Below are 18,993 nucleotides of genomic sequence, written 5' to 3'. Positions count from 1 at the left end.
CAGTTCTGCTGAGATAGCGGTAACCATCAATCTTAGGTGAATTGGCTGACAGTGACTCGATCCAAACGACACCTTGTAGATCGTGGAGAAGTTTATTCCAAACTGTGCAGATCATACACCGATGAACAAATGGATAGGTCAAAAAATCATGCTGTGAGCAGCTAACAGAGCAAGTAGCTGAGATGAGGGGTGAAGCCAGAATGAAGAAGAAAGAGGAGACAAGAGATAGAGCAGAAGCTAGGGGAAGAGAGAAGGGACACACATAAAGAAAAGGCAAACCATGCATGTGTAACATGATACACCCCCACGTACGTTTCGCCCCCCTGCTTCTTTCTGTGGGCGTGTCATACCCCCATTTCCCCTCAGTTTTTATACCACAAATAACCAATCACATTAGAGATACACATGTGTTAATAAATTAAATGTCCCCATAGTACCTAAATTCCAAAATTGCGCTTGATCATTCCCGTCTGCCAGATAAAATCTAGAAAAAAAGCTAGAAAAAAAGAGCTGACGTAGTCTCACGAGATTACAACACCATTCCTATTACAAATTATGATGTCACGTATACGGGCTTTGTTTACTATATACAGTTGCAAGAAAAAGTATGTGAACCCTTTGGAATGATATGGATTTCTGCACAAATTGGTCATAAAATGTGATCTGATCTTCATCTAAGTCACAACAATAGACAATCACAGTCTGCTTAAACTAATAACACACAAAGAATTAAATGTTACCATGTTTTTATTGAACACACCATGTAAACATTCACAGTGCAGGTGGAAAAAGTATGTGAACCCCCTAGACTAATGACATCTCCAAGAGCTAATTGGAGTGAGGTGTCAGCCAACTGGAGTCCAATCAATGAGATGAGATTGGAGGTGTTCGTTACAGCTGCCCTGCCCTATAAAAAACACACACCAGTTCTGGGTTTGCTTTTCACAAGAAGCATTGCCTGATGTGAATGATGCCTCGCACAAAAGAGCTCTCAGAAGACCTACGATTAAGAATTGTTGACTTGCATAAAGCTAGAAAGGGTTATAAAAGTATCTCCAAAAGCCTTGCTGTCCATCAGTCCACGGTAAGACAAATTGTCTACAAATGGAGAAAGTTCAGCACTGCTGCTACTCTCCCTAGGAGTGGGCGTCCTGTAAAGATGACTGCAAGAGCACAGCGCAGACTGCTCAATGAGGTGATGAAGAATCCTAGAGTGTCAGCTAAAGACTTACAAAAGTCTCTGGCATATGCTAACATCCCTGTTAGCGTATCTATGATACGTAAAACACTAAACAAGAATGGATTTCATGGGAGGATACCATAGAGGAAGCCACTGCTGTCCAAAAAAACATTGCTGCATGTTTACAGTTTGCACAAGAGCACCTGGATGTTCCACAGCAGTACTGGCTAAATATTCTGTGGACAGATGAAACCAAAGTTGAGTTGTTTGGAAGAAACACACAACACTATGTGTGGAGAAAAAGAGGCACAGCACACTAATATCAAAACCTCATCCCAACTGTGAAGTATGGTGGCGGGGGCATCATGGTTTGGGGCTGCTTTGCTGCGTCAGGGCCTGGACGGATTGCTATCATCGAAGGAAAAATGAATTTGAAGTTTATCAAGACATTTTGCAGGAGAACTTAAGGCCATCTGCCCAGCAGCTGAAGCTCAACAGAAGATGGGTGTTGCAACAGGACAACGACCCAAAGTATAGAAGTAAATCAACAACAGAATGGCTTAAACAGAAAAAAATACGCCTTCTGGAGTGGCCCAGTCCTGACCTCAACCCGATTGAGATGCTGTGGCATGACCTCAAGAAAGCGATTCACACCAGACATACCAAGAATATTGGTCCTGACCATTGTGCACGTCTGATCTGCAACTACAGGAAACGTTTGGTTGAAGTTATTGCTGCCAAAGGAGGTTCAACCAGTTATTAAATCCAAGGGTTCACATACTTTTTCCACCTGCACTGTGAATGTTTACATGGTGTGTTCAATAAAAACATGGTAACATTTAATTCTTTGTGTGTTATTAGTTTAAGCAGACTGTGATTGTCTATTGTTGTGACTTAGATGAAGATCAGATCACATTTTATGACCAATTTGTGCAGAAATCCATATCATTCCAAAGGGTTCACATACTTTTTCTTGCAACTGTAAATAAACAAAAAGAGAGGCGCCCCATAGGGTGAAAAAGGTACATACAAGGTTCCAAAAAGATACTCCAATTGGAGGCTCACCTTAGAGTGTTGTGCAAAAGTATGGTCACAACACTCTTGTAGGCGTGTCGGGAATAGCTTTTTGTTCCCCGGATGCGGTCGGTATGCAGCAACGGATGTAAATATCCTTAAGTGAGATTGCCTGAAGTCTCACGGAGGATCAATATGTAGATGCAGAAAAGATCATCTTCGGCGCAAAGAATGGACCGGCCAGTTGGAGTTAGTTGTAATCTTAAGGCTACGTCTACACGACGACATTTGTCACGCGACAATAAGTCGCGCGACAGATAGGGCGCAACATTTGTCGCGCAACATTTTGTTGCACCAATGTCGCGCGACAATTTTTATAATGGCAGTCTATGGTGTCACACTGCAACATGCGACATGCTGCGACTGCGACGCAACAGTCGCTGAAAAATCTCGAATTTATTTTCTGCGACTGTTGCGTCGCAGTCGCAGCATGTTGCATGTTGCAGTGCGACACCATAGACTGCCATTATAAAAATTGTCGCGCGACATTAGTGCAACAAAATGTCGCGCGACAAATGTCGTCATGTAGACGTAGCCTAAAGGTTTATTGATTGCAAAATCACTTCACTTCATTACAAATTATGAGTCATCTGACGCCGCTCTCATCTCGCGAGGCATACCATATCTGCAAGGGCCTATCATCTCGCAATTCATAACGAGAACTTGCCCATACTTCATTGTACCAGAGTGACCTCGCGAGACCGACGCGGCGCGATGGTCAATCACAAGCCGTCGCCCATCGCGTCAAGTCTCGCAATATTCTCACACATGAGAATCTCATACTAGCGCCATATTTGTTTGGGGCATTGTGCCCACATCTAAATACATTCAAAAAATCAACCTTAAACTATATATAAAGTGCAAAAGTGAGAAATTAAAGTGCAAGTGCTCCCTAAAGTGCAAAGCGCTCGTGCAAAACGTTAATGGGTTATCATACCATATTTGATCTGTGACATAGTGAAGCAGATCATGTTCCCCTCCCTTGGAAACTAATGTGGCACTGAGAATATTGTGAGACTTGACGCGATGGGCGACGGCTTGTGATTGTGTCATCTCATCGCGTCGGTCTCGCGAGGTTCCTCTGGTACAATGAATTGTGGAGTGTTAATCGCTGCACTCAGTATTGTTTATGTAGCATGTGCATGTATTTCCGAAAATCCCATTCAGATAACTTGGACTGTCGCAGACATTTTTGTAACATATCTGATACGCTCATACAGTAACACTGCCATATATTGCCCATGCATTACGCCTATAAAACGCCAAAATAAAACCACAATTTTGTGCTAAAACCACAATTTTGTGCTGTCCTGTCTAGATAAATAATGATCTGTACACTTGTAATACCCCAGAGAGGATATTTGCAACTGTAATACTTTATATGCAGTATAATGTTGTGTATTTTCATGTATTGGCAGTGTGTTCAGCAGAGGAACATATGGTTGGCTAACCACCCTGTTCCTCCGCTCTTGGTATGAGCAGGCTGATCCTGCTTCCTGCCAGGAGGGGAGGTTCCAGTCTAGCTAGAGAGGGGAGTGTTCCTGTTCTCCCTGTGGGGGAGTGAGGAAACGCATGCAGAGCACCTACAACCAGGAACCCTATCTAATTTCCCTGTGAGACCAACACTACAGAGAGATCAGCAAATTCAAGAGCACAGCTTCCAGAAAGCATCATTGGGACAAGACAGCAGAGTGATCAGCGAAATACAGCTTTATAGACACTGCTGCATGTAAGGGACAACAGCTCAGACACCACAACCTACCTAAACCATCGCTAAGCCAGACTAACATCAAGCCTGTATCACAGTGGACACCTTTTCCGCAAGTGCCTGCTAGTGCCAATCTTTTGCCATCCATTCAGCCACCATACCCCCTCATCTGGTGTCAGAGAAACTGCACTTTGTACTTAATACTGCTGGATGTGTAACACCCCCGAGTGGTGTTACCACTTCTGCACCCGGCTACTGTCTTTAATGAGCTAACAAAATGTCATCTTATGCATTTAATTCCAGGTCCTTCACGATGTGCATTCCTATTTTGTTAAGCAACTGTTATTTTCATATGTAATGTGCCTGGTTCACCAGCAGGTGGCAGCAAACACGGCAGAGCTACAGGTACAAAGAATGGAGCTTTCCATTCTATTCTAACCCCCCTCTGTGAAGGAGTGGGCGAGTTCCACTTCCTGCAGGAAGGGTGGGGACCAGAGTGAGTTTCAGCTCTTACCCCCTGTCAAGGGAGGGTGTGCTGGGCACTTCTCTGCTGGACATGCCCAAGTCAGCCAGAGCACCCTCAGCAGAGCACCCTCAGCTCTGCTGGCCATGGAGGCCGAAGCTTAAAGCCTCAGAAGCCAGGAGGAAAGTCAGACTACAAAGTGAAGTGCAGCATACAGAAGAAGCTGAGTTATACAGCCAGCCTGTCAGTACAGCAGAGTCAGATATAGCAGAGTTGAGTTTGCCTGTCATTTTAATGCTAAAGCCTGCTGGAACCAAGATAAAGCCTGAAATCTGTTTTGGAAAAACATTTACCCAAGTAAAGCTGCAATTAAACTTCATCTCAAGGTCTGGACTCAAGTTCTTCCTTAATCCCTTAATTATTCCCCTATTTATTGCTTCAGAGCCAAAGCCTGTGGTCCAGCCATATCCAGGTAGGAGCACCGTGACACATAAAGAGACATTTAGGCCGCACTATACCACTCGGCTTTCTACACCTGGGGCCCATTATAGGAGGGCCCTAGGGGAAGGCGCCTGTTGCAGATGTGCCACAAGTTATATTTTGCACTAAGTAATGAGAGACTGTTATATGTTCACTTCTGCCCTGATTCTCCAAACCAATTTTCGAATGTACCCAGGGCCGGCCTTTGGGGTGTGCGAGCTGTGCGGCCGCACAGGGCACCATGGCAACAGGGACGTCTGGCGGCCGACACATCTCGCAGTCGGTCTCGTACCGCAGGCCCGCCGAGATTGTGTGAGGCGAGCCTGGCGAGCTGAGCCACTGCAGCTGCCAGGTCAGGTTCCGGAGCGAGGAGGAGGAGCTTAGGGGCGCAGGGGCAGCGTCCAAGTGAGCAGCGGAAGGATCCGCTCAATGTGTGAGGGCGGCGGCCGGTGCTCTGCAGACAGGGAGGGAGCAGAAGACTTCAAATAGTGAGTACCTGTTCTTATTGTTTTTTTTTTTTTTTTTTTTACCAAATATCTTTCATTAAATGGGGGTCTAATTAAGGGGGGCAGGGGACTGGATAAGGGTGACAGACACTGGGTATGATTAAGGAGGCAGGGGACTGGATAAAGGTGACACTGGGTATGATTAAGTGGCAGGGGACTGGCTTTGGTTGACACTGGGTATGATTAAGGGGGGCAGGGAACTGAGTAAAGGTGACAGGGTATGATTAAGGGGGGCAGGAGACTGGCTATGGGTGACACTGGGTATGTTTGTACTTGTTTGCACTTGCACTTAAATTATCTGTAATTAAAAAAAACAGTTTGTTACAAAGATTGTTTTCCTCTTTGTGTATGTTTAGGTGAACCGGGGGGCGCCACAAGATTAGCTCGCGCAGGGCGCCTGAACACCTAAGGCCAGTCTTGACTGTACCGAGCCCCAAGGAGTGATGGCCTGAGGGAGTACACTGTGATACAACATCTCATCATGCCCACTACCACTCCCATTCTCTGCACTGGCTTTTCAGGGGCTCGCTACATGATTTGGCATCACAAACAGAATTGGGCCTCTGTGCTCTACTACTATTGGCCTAAATTGATGTATAAAACCTCCCACAAGTGAATTTATTACAGTATCTAAAATGTATTTTCAGCTGAACTGCACCAATTGCGGTGCTTTGGCAAAATAGGGCTTAATCAGCCATTTTTTCTTGTGCTTCGTGTGCTGAGAACCTGACCTGCAGCAGGAAAAAGCTACTCTGCCCAGTAGAAGAGCGGGAAGAAATTTGAACTGCCCAGGAAGTAGAGGGCTTGCTTCTCTAGTTTTAGCACACTAAGCCTCACTGAATTGCAGAGACTTCCGAAAGAAAATCTGTCTGCCACATGCATTAAAATGGCCAAAGGACAACGCAACCCTTACAGGGCCACCATGATGTGGGGTAACAAGCCCAAAGTTATGAGAGATACTGGAGCCACTCCTGCTATCCATGCGTCCTTTCCCCGCTAGTCTGGCAGAGGCAGCTGGAGCTTCTGCCCCACAGCCCAGACAAGCATCTACAGAGGTAGGCCATAGTTCCAGGACTCCAACTACTACGCAGTATAAAAATATCCCAAGTTGCGCGAGTTGCACCTCCCCCCTTCCCTTTCTTAGGTTACACAAATTATTCTTTATACAGTGCCTTGCAAAAGTATTCACCTCCCCTTGACTTTTTTCGTGTTTTGGTGCCTCACAACCTGGAATTAACATGGATTGTTTGAGGATTTGCATCATTTAATTTATAGAACATGCCCACAACTTTGAAGATGCTTTTTTTTTTTATTGTGAAGCAAACAACAAATAGGACAAAATAACAGAAAAAGTCAATGTGCAGAACTATTCACCCCCCTAAAGTCAATACTTTGTAGACCACCTTTTGTGGCAATCACAGCTCCAAGCCGCTTTGGATAAGTCTCTGTGAGCTTGTCACATCTTACCACTGGGATTTTTGCCCATTCCTCCTTGCAAAACTGCTCCAGCTCCTTCAGGTTGGATGGTTTGCGCTTGTGAACTGCAATCTTTAAGTCTGACCACAGATTTTCTATTGGATTGAGATCTGGGCTTTGACTAGGCCATTCCAACACATTTACATGTTTCCCCTTAAACCAGTCAAGTATTGCTCTAGCCGTGTGTTTGGGGTCATTGTCCTGCTGGAAGGTGAACCTCCGTCCTAGCCTCAAATCACGCACAGAGTGGTGCAGGTTTTGCTGAAGAATATCCCTGCATTTAGCACCATCCATCTTTCCCTCCACTCTGACCAGTTTCCCAGTCCCATCCCCCCAGCACGATGCTGCCACCACCATGTCTCACTGTGGGGATGGTGTTCTATGGGTGATGTGATGTGTTGGGTTTGCGCCAGACATAGCGTTTTCTTTGATGGCTAAAAAGTAAAATTTTAGTCTCATCAGACCAGAGCACCTTCCTCCATACATTTTGGGAGTCTCCCACATGCCTTTTCATAAACTCACAATGTGCCTTTTTAGCTGAAAGTAATGGCTTTCTTCTGGCCACTCTGCCATAAAGCCCAACTCTATAGAGTGTACGGCTTATTGTCGTCCTATGTACAGATACTCCAGTCTCTGCTGTGGAACTCTGCAGCTCCTCCAGGGTTACCTTAGGTCTCTGCGCTGCCTCTCTCATTAATGCCCTCCTTGCCCGGTCCGTGAGTTTTGGTGGGCGGCCGTCTCTTGGCAGGTTTGCTGTTGTGCCATGTTCTTTCCATTTGGTTATGATAGATTTAATGGTGCTCCTGGGGATCATCAAAGATTTAGATATGTTTTTATAACCTAACCCTGACTTGTACTTCTCAACAACATTGTCCCTTACTTGTCTGGAGAGTTCCTTGGTCTTCATGGCAGTGTTTAGTTAGTGATGCCTCTTGCTTAGGTGTTGCAGCCTCTGGGGCCTTTCAAAAAAAGGTGTGTATATGTAATGACAGATCATGTGACACTTAGATTGCACACAGGTGACATCATTTCACTAATTATGTGACTTGCGAAGGTAATTGGTTGCACTAGAGCTTTTTATGGGCTTCATAACAAATGGGGAGAATACATACACACATGCCAATTTTCTGTTTTCTTTTTCTAAACAATAGTTTTATTTACATATTTTTATCATTTGACTTTACCAACTTAGACTATTGTGTTCTGATCCATCACATAAAATTCAGATTAACAAAACATTGAACTTAAGGCTGTAACTTAACAAAACACGAAAAAAGTCAAGGGGGGGGGTTTGAATACTTTTGCAAGGCACTGTACGTTCCAATTGTGTACCTGCCACATGGACTCTAACGGATCTGAGCAGTGGTGCTTCTGGGACTCTTACACCATTAGAGCCATAAGTCCAGGACTGGTATTTGTACTTTAAATGAACTTTTACCTTTTATATATTTTATCTAGCTAGATAGGCAACACCCTACCTCATGGACTTGAGCAGCCGATTATTTGCCACTGTGGTAGTCAGATAGAATCTAGGATGTGAAGATTGTGCATATGCCCTTAACCCTTTTCTCTCCCCAACAAAGAGAGAGAGAGGTGAGACAGTTGAGATCTGTGTCTTTAAGATCAGGTGCTGTACTACCACAAATGGATCCAAGCACAACCCCAGAACGGCTTGCCTTTAATAGGTGGGAATGCAATATACTTATAGGGCTAATTACCCTGTTCACCCCCTAGGTAGGAGTGGGTCGATCCTGATTTTTGCCAGGAGGGGGAATTCCAGTCTAACAAGGGAGATTAGAGTTCCCATTGTGATAGTTGGGGGAATGTGGAAGCACATGCAGCATTCCCACTCCCAGGAACCTATATTTCCACTGTACCGAACCACAGGGAGCAAAGGTCTGAAGGAGTACATCATGACTCTTTAGGTCCACTACCACTCTCATCCTCTGCACCAGTTTCTCAGGGGTTCACTGCAAACTGTTCACATAATACTGCCATTGTCCACAATAATAATCTAGGGTGATAAGTAGTTTAAAGGAAACACTTCCTGGTGGTCTAGGGTGGTGAATAGAGTTGAGCGAACACCTGGATGTTCGGGTTCGAGAAGTTCGGCCGAACTTCCCGGAAATGTTCGGGTTCGGGATGAAGTCAATGGGGACCCGAACTTTTGGGCACTAAAAAGGCTGTAAAACAGCCCAGGAAAGAGCTAGAGGGCTGCAAAAGGCAGCAACATGTAGGTAAACCCCCTGCAAACAAATGTGGATAGGGAAATGAATTAAAATAAAAATTAAAAAAATAAAAATGAACCAATATCAATTGGACAGAGGTCCCATAGCAGAGAATCTGGCTTCACGTCAGCAGAGAATCAGTCTCTTCATACCATAGCAAAGAATCTGGCTTCATGTCAGCAGAGAATCAGTCTCTTCATGCCATAGCAGAGAATCTGGCTTCATGTCAGCGCAGAATCAGTCTTCATGTCATAGCAGAGAATCAGGCTTTACGTCACCCACCACTGGAACACTCCACTGTCACACATTTAGGCCCCGGCACCCAGACAGAGGAGAGCAGTCCCGTAACAGAGAATCTGGCCTTATGTCAGCGCAGAATCTGTCTTCATGTCATAGCAGAGAATCAGGCTTCACGTCACCCACCACTGGAACAGGCCACTGTCACACATTTAGGCCCAGGCACCCAGGCAGAGGAGAGAGGTCCCGTAACAGAGAATCTGGCCTGATGTCAGCACAGAATCTGTCTTCATGTCATAGCAGAGAATCAGGCTTCACGTCACCCACCACTGGAACAGGCCACTGTCACACATTTAGGCCCCGGCACCCAGACAGAGGAGAGCGGTCCCGTAACAGAGAATCTGGCCTTATGTCAGCGCAGAATCTGTCTTCATGTCATAGCAGAGAATCAGGCTTCACGTCACCCACCACTGGAACAGGCCACTGTCACACATTTAGGCCCAGGCACCCAGGCAGAGGAGAGAGGTCCCGTAACAGAGAATCTGGCCTTATGTCAGCGCAGAATCTGTATTCATGTCATAGCAGAGAATCAGGCTTCACGTCACCCACCACTGGAACAGGCCACTGTCACACATTTAGGCCCAGGCACCCAGGCAGAGGAGAGAGGTCCCGTAACAGAGAATCTGGCCTTATGTCAGCGCAGAATCTGTATTCATGTCATAGCAGACAATCAGGCTTCACGTCACCCACCACTGGAACAGGCCACTGTCACACATTTAGGCCCTGGCACCCAGACAGAGGAGAGGTTCATTCAACTTTGGGTTGCCCCGCAATATAATGGTAAAATGAAATTAAAAATAGTATTGAATGAGGAAGTGCCCTGGAGTAGAATAATATATTGTTAAGGGGAGGTAGTTAATATCTAATCTGCACAAGGGATGGACAGGTCCTGTGGGATCCATGCCTGGTTCATTTTTATGAACGTCAGCTTGTCCACATTGGCTGTAGACAGGCGGCTGCGTTTGTCTGTAATGACGCCCCCTGCCGTGCGGAATACACGTTCAGACAAAACGCTGGCCGCCGGGCAGGCCAGCACCTCCAAGGCATAAAAGGCTAGCTCTGGCCACGTGGACAATTTGGAGACCCAGAAGTTGAATGGGGCCGAACCATCAGTCAGTACGTGGAGGGGTGTGCACAGGTACTGTTCCACCATGTTAGTGAAATGTTGCCTCCTGCTAACATGTTTCGTATCAGGTGGTGGTGCAGTTAGCTGTGGCGTGGTGACAAAACTTTTCCACATCTCTGCCATGCTAACCCTGCCCTCAGAGGAGCTGGCCGTGACACAGCTGCGTTGGCGACCTCTTGCTCCTCCTCTGCCTTCGCCTTGGGCTTCCACTGGTTCCCCTGTGACATTTGGGAATGCTCTCAGTAGCGCGTCTACCAACGTGCGCTTGTACTCGCGCATCTTCCTATCACGCTCCAGTGTAGGAAGTAAGGTGGGCACATTGTCTTTGTACCGTGGATCCAGCAGGGTGGCAACCCAGTATTCCGCACACGTTAAAATGTGGGCAACTCTGCTGTCGTTGCGCAGGCACTGCAGCATGTAGTCGCTCATGTGTGCCAGGCTGCCCAGAGGTAAGGACATGCTGTCCTCTGTGGGAGGCGTATCGTCATCGTCCTGTGTTTCCCCCCAGCCACGCACCAGTGATGGGCCCGAGCTGTTTTGGGTGCCACCCCGCTGTGAACATGCTTCATCTTCATCCTCCTCCACCTCCTCCTCATCCTCGTCCTCCTCGTCCTCCAGTAGTGGGCCCTGTCTGGCCACATTTGTACCTGGCCTCTGGTGTTGCAAAAAACCTCCCTCTGAGTCACTTTGAAGAAACTGGCCTGAAAGTGCTAAAAATGACCCCTCTTCCTCCTCTTCCTCCTGGGCCACCTCCTCTTCCATCATCGCCCTAAGTGTTTTCTCAAGGAGACATAGAAGTGGTATTGTAACGCTGATAACGGCGTCATCGCCACTGGCTGTTGGTGGAGTACTCGAAACAGCGCAACAGGACACACAGGTCTCGCATGGAGGCCCAGTCATTGGTGGTGAAGTGGGTCTGATCCGCAGTGCGACTGATCCGTGCGTGCTGCAGCTGAAACTCCACTATGGCCTGCTGCTGCTCGCACAATCTGTCCAGCATATGCAAGGTGGAGTTCCACCTGGTGGGCACGTCGCATATGAGGCGGTGAGCGGGAAGGCCGAAGTTACGCTGTAGCGCAGACAGGCGAGCAGCGGCAGGGTGTGAACGCCGGAAGCGCGAACAGACGGCCCGCACTTTATGCAGCAGCTCTGACATGTCGGGGTAGTTGCGAATGAACTTCTGCACCACCAAATTCAGCACATGCGCCAGGCAAGGGATGTGCGTCAAACCGGCTAGTCCCAGAGCTGCAACGAGATTTCGCCAATTATCGCACACCACCAGGCCGGGCTTGAGGCTCACCGGCAGCAACCACTCGTCGGTCTGTTGTTCTATACCCCGCCACAACTCCTGTGCGGTGTGGGGCCTGTCCCCCAAACATATGAGTTTCAGAATGGCCTGCTGACGTTTACCCCGTGCTGTGCTGAAGTTGGTGGTGAAGGTGTGTGGCTGACTGGATGAGCAGGTGGAAGAAGAGGAAGAGGAAGCTGAGTAGGAGGAGGAGGAGACAGGAGGCAAAGAATGTTGCCCTGCGATCCTTGGCTGCGGAAGGACGTGCGCCAAACAGCTCTCCGCCTGGGGCCCAGCCGCCACTACATTTACCCAGTGTGCAGTTAGGGAGATATAGCGTCCCTGGCCGTGCTTACTGGTCCACGTATCTGTGGTTAGGTGGACCTTGCCACAGGTGGCGTTGCGCAGTGCACACTTGATTTTATCGGACACTTGTTTGTGCAGGGAAGGCACAGCTCTCTTGGAGAAGTAGTGGCGGCTGGGAACAACATACTGTGGGACAGCAAGTGACATGAGCTGTTTGAAGCTGTGTGTGTCCACCAGCCTAAATGACAGCATTTCATAGGCCAGTAGTTTAGAAATGCTGGCATTCAGGGCCAGGGATCGAGGGTGGCTAGGTGGGAATTTACGCTTTCTCTCAAATGTTTGTGAGATGGAGAGCTGAACGCTGCCGTGTGACATGGTTGAGATGCTTGGTGACGCAGGTGGTGGTGTTGGTGGTACATCCCATGTTTGCTGGGCGGCAGGTGCCAACGTTCCTCCAGAGGCGGAGGAAGAGGCCGAGGCGGCGGCAGCAGCAGAAGAGGCCGAGGCGGCAGCAGCAGAAGAGGTAGCAGGGGGAGCCTGAGTGACTTCCTTGTTTTTAAGGTGTTTACTCCACTGCAGTTCATGCTTTGCATGCAGGTGCCTGGTCATGCAGGTTGTGCTAAGGTTCAGAACATTAATGCCTCGCTTCAGGCTCTGATGGCACAGCGTGCAAACCACTCTGGTCTTGTCGTCAGCACATTGTTTGAAGAAGTGCCATGCCAGGGAACTCCTTAAAGCTGCCTTTGGGGTGCTCGGTCCCAGATGGCGGCGGTCAGTAGCAGGCAGAGTCTCTTGGCGGCGGGTGTTCTGATTTTGCCCACTGCTCCCTCTTTTGCTACGCTGTTGGCTCGGTCTCACCACTGCCTCTTCCTCCGAACTGTGAAAGTCAGTGGCACGACCTTCATTCCATGTGGGGTCTAGGACCTCATCGTCCCCTGCATCGTCTTCCACCCAGTCTTGATCCCTGACCTCCTGTTCAGTCTGCACACTGCAGAAAGACGCAGCAGTTGGCACCTGTGTTTCGTCATCATCAGAGACGTGCTGAGGTGGTATTCCCATGTCCTCATCATCAGGAAAAATAAGTGGTTGTGCGTTAGTGCATTCTATCTCTTCCACCCCTGGGGAAGGGCTAGGTGGATGCCCTTGGGAAACCCTGGCAGCAGAGTCTTCAAACAGCATAAGAGACTGCTGCATAACTTGAGGCTCAGACAGTTTCCCTGATATGCATGGGGGTGATGTGACAGACCGATGGGCTTGGTTTGCATGCGCCATCTGTGCGCTTTCTGCAGAAGACTGGGTGGGAGATAATGTGAACGTGCTGGATCCACTGTCGGCCACCCAATTGACTAATGCCTGTACCTGCTCAGGCCTTACCATCCTTAGAACGGCATTGGGCCCCACCAAATATCGCTGTAAATTCTGCTGGCTACTGGGACCTGAGGTAGTTGGTTCACTAGGACGTGTGGCTGTGGCAGAACGGCCACGTCCTCTCCCAGCACCAGAGGGTCCACTAACACCACCACGACCATGTCCACGTCCGCGTCCGCGTCCCTTATTAGATGTTTTCCTCATTGTTCCCGTTCACCACAATTTTGAGAATGGCAAATTTGGGAATGCTTTTTCAAGCCAGAACAAAAAGTCTGCTTTTACGGTCACTACAAATAACTTGACCAGCTAAAACTGTGCAGATTTGGTTGAATAGAGATGTGAGACCTGTTTTTTTTTTGCGCTGTGTGACAGTTATAGGTTTAATCACAGAATGACACTTCTATCAGCACGCTAGCGTGTGTCTTAGGTTTTTCTGAATGACACTATCAATACCTTCAATGTAAGATTTTCTTTTTGGGATAGATTTCAAGTAGGCCTCAAATACCACAAACTAGTTATTTTCAGAATGGCAAATTTTGGAATGCTTTTTCAACCCAGAACAAAAAGTCTGCTTTGACGTTCACTACAAATAACTTGACCAGCTAAAACTGTGCAGATTTGGTTGAATAGAGATGTGAGACCTGTTTTTTTTTGCGCTGTGTGACAGTTATAGGTTTAATCACAGAATGACACTTCTATCAGCACGCTAGCGTGTGTCTTAGGTTTTTCTGAATGACACTATCAATAACTTCAATGTAAGATTTTCTTTTTGGGATAGATTTCAAGTAGGCCTCAAATACCAGAAACTAGTTATTTTCAGAATGGCAAATTTGGGAATGCTTTTTCAACCCAGAACAAAAAGTCTGCTTTTACGGTCACTACAAATAACTTGACCAGCTAAAACTGTGCAGATTTGGTTGAATAGAAATGTCAGGTCTATTTTTTAGGCGCTGGGTGACAGGCTCAACTTGCCCCTGATGTAATATATGGCCAAAAAATAACCACACTGTTGATGGTTAAATGCACTTGGGTAACACAGGCTCAGCCTGCAGCTGATGTAGTATATGGCCAAAAAATAATCAGACTGTTGATGGTTAAATGCACTTGGGTGAAACAGGCTCAGCCTGCAGCTGATGTAGTATATGGCCAAAAAATAACCAGACTGTTGATGGTTAAATGCACTTCGGTGACACAGGCTCAGCCTGCAGCTGATGTAGGATATAGCACAAAATAACCACACTATCGATGGTTAAATACACTTGGTGATAGCTCGTGCTGGCGTACCACAAGTCACAAAATGGCCGCCGATCACCCCAGAAAAAAAGTGATCTAAAAACGCTCTGGGCAGCCTCAAAAAAGTGAGCAAGTCAATAATAGCACTTCAATGATCCACAGCTGCAGATCGATCACAGAATGAAGTCTTTTGGAGGAGTTAATCTGCCTAATCTCGCCCTAACGTCGCAGCTGCAACCTCTCCCTATGCTTGAATCAGCAGAGTGACGTGCAGCGCTACGTGACCCAAGTTTATATAGAGGCTGGGTCACATGCTGCACTGGCCAATCACAGCCATGCCAATAGTAGGCATGGCTGTGATGGCCTCTTGGGCCAAGTAGTATGACGCTTGTTGATTGGCTGCTTTGCAGCCTTTCAAAAAGTGCCAAGAAAGCGCCGACACCGAACCCGAACCCAGACTTTTACGAAAATGTTCGGGTTCGGGTCCGTGTCACGGACACCCCAAAATTCGGTACGAACCCGAACTATACAGTTCGGGTTCGCTCATCCCTAGTGGTGAATAAAATGAGGTATCTTGAATAGTTATGAAGTTAATAGAGACACACAGACAGTACCTGCTGATCTAGAACAGTAAAGGAGGTTATCAATGGTTTAGGGAAGCTGAGGGTCTGAAGGACCATTCCTATCTCATAAATTGATGGCAGGTTACTAGGATATGCTACCCATTTATGATCGATGGGAGTCTTGGTGCTTGTTCATACACAGTAAGGCCTCATGCACACGACCGGTTTTTCTTAAGGTCCGCAAAAATGGGGTCCGTAGGTCCGTGGTCCGTGACCGTTTTTTCGTCCGTGGGTCTTTCTTGATTTTTGGAGGATCCACGGACATGAAAAACGGATCCGTCCTGAATTACAATGCAAGTCAATGGGGACGGATCCGTTTGACGTTGACACAATATGGTGCAATTGCAAACGGATCCGTCCCCCATTGACTTTCAATGTAAAGTCAGGAGTCCCTTTTATATCGGATCTGAGTTTTCTCCAATCCGATGGTATATTTTAACTTGAAGCGTCCCCATCACCATGGGAACGCCTCTATGTTAGAATATACCATCGGATTTCAGTTAGATCGTGAAACTCAGATACGACAGTATATTCTAACACAGAGGCGTTCCCATGGTGATGGGGACGCTTCAGGTTAGAATATACTAAAAGAACTGTGTACATGACTGCCCCCTGCTGCCTCTGCGGATCCGTCTGTGTGAAAGTAGCCTACGGCCACGGACCACGGACGCGGATGCCAATCTTGTGTGCATCCGTGTTTTTTCACAGACCCATTGACTTTAATGGGTCCGTGAACCGTTGTCTGTCAAAAAAATAGGACAGGTCATATTTTTTTGACGGACAGGACACGGATCACGGATGCGGCTGCAAAACGGTGCATTTTCCGATTTTTCCACGGACCCATTGAAAGTCAATGGGTCCGCGAAAAAAAACGGAAAACGGCACAACGGCCACGGATGCACACAACGGTCGTGTACATGAGGCCTAAAACAAAACAATGTTCACCTGGAATCATAGGTGTCAGTTCACACCTGGCTGAATGCTCAGCCACAGAAAACTTCACTGGCAGGCTTCCAGGCGGCTTTCATGCCTGTTTGCAGTCTTCAGCCTTCAGCACAGAGAACTCCACAGCTTCACTGTCAGATGGAGGTAGATCCACACCACTTGATAGTGCTGACTGCTTTATAAGCCTGCCAAGACCTGGCCTGGAACGTGGGGAGTAGCCACCCACCCAGAACTTTTGACTACTCCCAGTAAAAGCTGTCCTGTATCAGCTTTACAGCAATACTAAACAGCTGAAGTGTCAGACTGCAATAATGACACTTGAGAAAAACCGTCTCTTACCTCACCGAGGCCAGGAACCTCGGGGACAAATACCGACCATCAATGACGGCCCCTTGTTCCTTCCTACAAGGGGAATAACAGTCAACGGCACCATATCCAAGGATACCAGAGCAGATCAGAAGTACAGAAACCAGACTTAGGGCTCTTTCACACCTGCGTTCTTGTCTTCCGGCATAGAGTTCCGTCGTCGGGGCTCTATGCCGGAAGAATCCTGATCAGGATTATCCTAATGCATTCTGAATGGAGAGAAATCCGTTCAGGATGCATCAGGATGTCTTCAGTTCCGGAACGGAACGTTTTTTGGCCGGAGAAAATACCGCAGCATGCTGCGCTTTTTGCTCCGGCCAAAAATCCTGAACACTTGCCGCAAGGCCGGATCCGGAATTAATGCCCATTGGAAGGTATTGATCCGGATCCGGCCTTAAGCTAAACGTCGTTTCGGCGCATTGCCGGAGCCGACATTTAGCTTTTTCTGAATGGTTACCATGACTGCCGGGACGCTAAAGTCCTGGCAGCCATGGTAAAGTGTAGTGGGGAGCGGGGGAGCGGTATACTTACCGTCTGTGCGGCTCCCGGGGCGCTCCAGAGTGACGTCAGGGCGCCCCAAGCGCATGGATCACGTGATCACATGGCACGTCATCCATGCGCATGGGGCGCTCTGACGTCATTCTGCAGCACCCCGGGAGCCGCACGGACTGTAAGTATACTGCTCCCCGCTCCTACTATGGCAACCAGGACTTTAATAGCGTCCTGGGTGCCATAGTAACACTGAACGCATTTGGAAGACGGTTCCGTCTTCAAATGCTTTCAGTACACTTGCGTTTTTCCGGATCCGGAGTGTAATTCCGGCAAGTGGAGTACACGCTGCATCCGGACAACGCAAGTGTGAAAGAGGCCTTAGGCCTCATGCACACGACCATATGTATTTTGCGTTCCGAAAAAACAGATCAGCAAAAAATACGGGTGACGTTCGTGTGCATTCTGTGTTTTGCAGAACGGAACAGCTGGCCCCTAATAGAACAGTACTATCCTCATCCGTAATGCGTAATGTTATTTTGCGGAACGGACATACGGAAATGGAATGCACACGGAGTAACTTCCATTTTATTTGCGGACCTATTGAAATGAATGGTTCCATATACGGTCAAGAAAATATGTTCGTGTGCATGAGGCCTAAAGCTGCCGTTGAATTTCATCTCAAGGTTTGGACTCAAGTTATTTTTTCTTCATCCCTCAACTATTCCACTTTTTAATGCTATGGTCTAAATCTATGCTCTGCTAGATTTATTTCAAGCTGGCAGCTCAGGGGGCATGCGCTTTGTCAGGGGACACGTCCTTTCTGCTGCAGCTGGTGGGTGTTGAAGGATGGAACGGAGCATATATGTCAACCTCCTTGAGCTGGACAGAGAATTTTGAAAAAGAGCAAACAGCAGGTGGCGCCATACAGATACATTTTATTAAATAGCTCATTGGCTATACTACATTTTTAATTACATGCAATTACAAAAGTATTCAGATCCAGGTGCTGGTTTGAAAAACGTTAAATATTTTCAGGGCCATAGCCAATAGCTAAACCTTTGGAATCTAAGCAAAATAAAAATCATATAATAAACAAGCGTAAATTATGTATGTATTTGGCTCCTCCATAAAGTGCACTACAATATACAATGCCTTGAAAAAGTATTCACACTCCCTGAACTTTGCCACATTTTTTTCACACACACAAACTAGATCAACACAACTTAGCAAGTTTGGGTGAAGTGAAGAGAAAATTATATGCTTTTCAATTTTTTTTATAAAAATCTGGAAAGTGTGGCATTCACTCAACCTTCCTGAGTCAATACTTTGTGGCACCACCTTTCACTGCAATTACAGCTGCAAGTCTTTTGGGGTCTGTCTCCATGAGCTTTGCACATCAATACAAATTTATGTCCATTCTTCTGTGCAAAATAGCTTGCGCTCAGTCAGATTGGATGGAGAGCGTCTGTGAACAGCAATTGTCAAGTCTTGCCACAGATACTCAGTGGTATTTAGGTTTGGACTGGGCCATTCTAACACATGAATGTGCTTTGATCTAAACCATTCCATTGTAGCTCTGGCTGTATATTTATGCTGTGTCCCCTATGTGGCTTGTGGCAAACTTCAAACAAGACTTCTTATGGCTTGCTTTCAGAAATGGCTTTCTTCTTTAGTACATGACTAATAGTTGTCCTGTAGACAGATCCTCCCACCTGAGCTGTGGATCTCTGCAGCTCCCCCAGAGAGACCATGGACCTCTTGGCTGCTTCTCTAATTAGTGCTCTCCTTGCCTGGACTGTCAGTTTAGATGGACGCCATGTGTTGGTAGGTTTGC

The sequence above is a fragment of the Bufo bufo genome, chromosome 6, assembly GCF_905171765.1.
Source record: "Bufo bufo chromosome 6, aBufBuf1.1, whole genome shotgun sequence".
In the NCBI taxonomy this organism is placed as follows: Eukaryota; Metazoa; Chordata; class Amphibia; order Anura; family Bufonidae; genus Bufo; species Bufo bufo.
This window is presented reverse-complemented; position numbering follows the sequence as displayed.